Raw genomic sequence first — 4,421 nt, 5'->3', positions numbered from 1 at the left:
AACTTGGACATCTGAGAGCTGGCATTTCCACACTGCACTATAATCTAAATCTGCAATATATTTGGGGTGTAAGCACTGCCTGGAGTTCCTGAAACTCTTTGGATATCTAAACACCCCAGATAAGAGAAGGCTTTGGAAATCTGGATTTCGGAAATGGTTTAATTTCATATTGTTAGACACTAAGTCTGAATTAGGCTGCCCGGATATAGCTGATGATTTTTGTTGTACTTTTAATTTCTATCTTATTCTTATTGGCTTGTAATAATTTGTATAAACTCATGGGGATTTAGTGAAAAGGGGAGGGGATTTACTTTTATGCACAAAGGGTAGAGATCATGCCTATAGGATTTAATTTTTTGATCTATGCGATCTCACAAGTAGAAACCATGCTTATAGGATCTAACTTTCTGATTTCTACAACTATGCGTATAAATACCATGCCTATAGGGATTTGCATTTCTGCATTTATAATGACATTAGGCAAACCGTTAGGTTTAACGATAAGCCAGCATATAGATATCATGTTTGTAAGGATGTTAACGTTTGAAAGGTATTAAAATTAGTAACTTGTAGAGATGATGCCTATAGGAACTTCAAATCGGAATTGTTTCACTCGTCTAAAACAGTACTGCCCCCTTTTGCTAAAACAAGCGACTTTGTGCACGTTTTCTGAACCCTTTAAAACTTTTCTTGCAACCAAAAAAGTGCATCTTTTTCCTTCTTGATAAATATTCTCAAAATCAGTGCATATTTTTTGGAAACTTACTGCTTTCCTGATAATTTGACAAACATTTTTCAAATCAATCTGAATTCACTTCTTTATACTTATCTGATAAACCTTTTGAATCAGTCTTCAATTCAGTTCTTTTGTTAAAACTTGGCAATTCTTTTTCTTAAACAAGTATGTTTTCTGAAACTCGTTTTAAACCATTTTCTTTGTATTAAGTCTGCAATCTTTTCTGAAACTTATCTTATTCTGCAACTCCTTTACAATCAGTAGTTCTGTCCCACATATAAGGTAAAGTTGACTAATTAAAGTGGTTCAGTCTTTGATGACTGCATTCGAGTAAGCCTTATGCAGACTTCCTGTCTAAAAATATGAGTTAAATCTGTCTGTTTATCGCTTTAATTTTAAAGACTAAACCAGTATATGTGAGATATGCTAAACTCTGTGGCTTATCTGATTTAAGGAGGTTTACTTTAGCCTTACTTGCTTATCTACCTCCACTTTTACTTGTATTATGCGTTTTGATTGACGCCTTAGTATTTTATCCTTTGAAACTCTCAAAAGGCCCTAAATCCCTTTCCCTTTAGGATTAGTAGTCCTAAATGCCTCCGGGACTGATAGGAGTGGGACGGGTACTAGCATGCAATAAGTAACGAAACTTTCCGCGCTTTAATACCTTAACGGGGTGGGAAGGGTAGAATATGTATATGATGACTGGTGCGCCAATATCACGTGTGACCCCTCTTCCGAGGAGTGATTGCTGGATATTGTATTGATGTGATCCATATTAATTGTAAACCTAGGACCCCCTCCCTTTAGTTGCTTTCATCTTTTCTTGTAAAATTATTCAAATCTCTTTTTAAAATTTTTTTGCCCTCTCTACTTACCTTCGAAAGTTTTCAACCTGATTGCAATGTTATATGCGAATCCTTATTTGAGCCTTGATTGTTTACTTGTAAAGTCATAATTGTAACATGGACGGGAACCACACTAGTGGATCTTGAGGGGTGCCTAACACCTTCCCCTCGAGATAATTTCTAGCCCTTACCCGAACTCTGGTTTTCCAACTCAAACTCTTCTAAAAACAAGTGTCCTAATGCACTATAATCATTAGGTGGTGACTCTTCAAATTCTGAAACCCAATTCTCGAAAGGGAATAGAGTTGTCCTTACCAATGTCGTATACCTGATTTCTGACCCCACGGTTAGAGAAAAAGGGGGCATCGACATATCTCACATTCAGTGAGACTCAGTGTGACGACCCGACCAGCCGTCTTAAGAATTTATGCCTCGATCCCCTATTAACTGCCTTTCCCGTATTTATTTCTGCCATTTTGATTTGTCGGGATGTTCGATTGTGAGTTTTGGAGAGTTTTGGGACACTTAGTTCCTAAATAAGAGCTTAAGTGTTGGAAATTTGACTGTAGCCGAAACAGTGTCAAGACGGCCTCAGAATGAAATTCTGATGGTTCCATTAGCTTCGTTGGATGGTTTCAGGATTAGGGGCATGATCGGATTGCGTTTTGGAGGTCCGTAGCTAATTTAGGCTTGAAATGCCGAAAGTCGAATTTTGAAATTTCCGGTTCGATAGTGAGATTTTGATCCGAGGCTCAGAATGGAATTCCAGGAGTTGGAGTAGCTCTGTAGTATTGAATGTGACGTGTGTGCAAAATGTTTGGTCATTCGGACGAGGTTTGATAGATTTTTTATCGAAAGAGTATTTTTAGAGTTTTGGAGTTCTTAGGCTTGAATCCGTAGTTGATTCGTCATTTGGATGTTGTTTTAGGTGTTTTAAGGATTGGTATAAGTTTAGACAGTGGTATTAGACTTGTTTGTGTTTTTGGTTGAGGTCCCGGGTGCCTCGGGATGATTTCGGAAGAATTGGGAGTTGTTTGAGCAGCTAATTGTTAAAAACATGTTTTCACTAAAGTATCTTTAATCGTGTTTTTACTTTCCTGCTTACTCTACTTGAAATTCTAGCATGCTAGCTATTAGCTTAGAAAAACATGTTTAATTAACTTAATTGCTTTATTGCTTAAACTGTCTTAATTGTATTATGTGAAGCATGTTAGGTTAGAATTACCTGTTTTACTTGGTACGAAATTGAGCTTAATTTAGTGTTCTTTGTGTTATTGTTGTGTGTTTTACTTTAGTACTATGGGAAGGTATCCCGGGATATCCCCTGTACGTATTTATGATTGAGCTGAGGTGCGGGATACCGAGAGATCCCTGGTACGTATATTGAGGATACCAAGAGATCCCTAGCATGTAGTAAGGATACCAAGAGATCCTCGGGACACCAAGAGATCCCTAGCATATATTGAGGGTACTAAGAGATCCTCGGGATACTGAGAGATCCCCGGTTATTATTCTTGGGAAGAGTGGTATTTCCTTGTGATTGTTTTTCTTTGTCTCTGTTCCAGTTATTATATTCCTTATTATCCTGTATTAATTTCTTACTATTAGCTTTCAACCGTACTGCTTATCTTATTCTGTCATCCCTTATATTTTATTTAATCTCAGTAGGGCCCTAACCTTCCTCGTCATTACCCGACCGAGGTTAGGCTTGACATTTACTGAGTACCGATATGGTGTACTCATGCCCTTTTTGTACATGTTTTTCATGTGCAGATCCAGGTACCTCTACTCAGACTTACCATCCTTGGGGCGATGTGATCCTTCGTAGACTTCGAGATATATATGCCGCGTCCGCAGACCGAGGAGTCTCTCTCCATTCTCTCTTGTAATTACAGCCCTTCTGTATTTACTTTGTTTTAGATATACCGGAGTTAGAGCACTATGTAGTATCCTTAGATTGTGATTTCATGAGATTCCGGGTTTTGGGAAAAGTATTAGTTTTTGAGAGTTGATATTGTGTATGTCGAGCGGCACTGTTACATTGTTTTATTCAATATTTCGATTTTTATTTGTTTTCTTCCGCAAATTGGTTTATTTTCCGCATTATTAGGCTTACCTAGTCGTAGAGATTAGGTGCCGTTACGATGGTTCACGGATGGCGAACTGGGGTCGTGACAATTAGACTCGCGTAGTTCAACTAGTTTTGACATACCAGGAAAATATGACTTATTTTGAAATGAATTTTTCTTTTCTTTTCTTTTTCAAAATTTCGGTAGAGTTTTGGTGTATTTTGGAAACCGGGATTTTCAGAAACGGGTGATTTTCTCTCCTACCTCATTCTTGATTTTTCTTGATTTTATTTCCCTATTTTAGATGCCAGTCAATATGCAAGACGAAACAAATAAATGCGCAAGTAGCATGTAAAATGCATCAGGATGGTCTTTTAAATTAGGTACACTTGTCTTAGACGGACCCAGCCCCTGTGTTGAATCCCCAAAGTCAAATGCACGTGATGCAACAAACTTTCCTATTAGGAATCCGACATGAGGCTATGTTATTCCAAGTTTAAATCTTGGGGTGTATTGTTCTAGACCTAGCTTATCCGAGCGGACAACTCGAGCCCAGAAGGGACAGCTTACCGAGAATACAGAAGCTTTACCGACTTTGCAACTTGTCTGATCCTCGTTCTAAAATTAAGATATGACACTATTAAAAAGAAGTCATGCCAGCGTGCACTTTCCAAAAAGATTTAAAAGATTCACAGAGAAGAAGGGTTTTGTAACAATATTATATCAGTTCAAGCAATATCAAAGCGGTAAAAAACGACATTTAGCACG

Source organism: Nicotiana sylvestris, chromosome 11 (genome assembly GCF_000393655.2).
Source record: "Nicotiana sylvestris chromosome 11, ASM39365v2, whole genome shotgun sequence".
Lineage (NCBI taxonomy): Eukaryota > Viridiplantae > Streptophyta > Magnoliopsida > Solanales > Solanaceae > Nicotiana > Nicotiana sylvestris.
The sequence above is the reverse complement of the archived record's forward strand: the minus strand, read 5'-3'. Positions refer to the sequence as shown.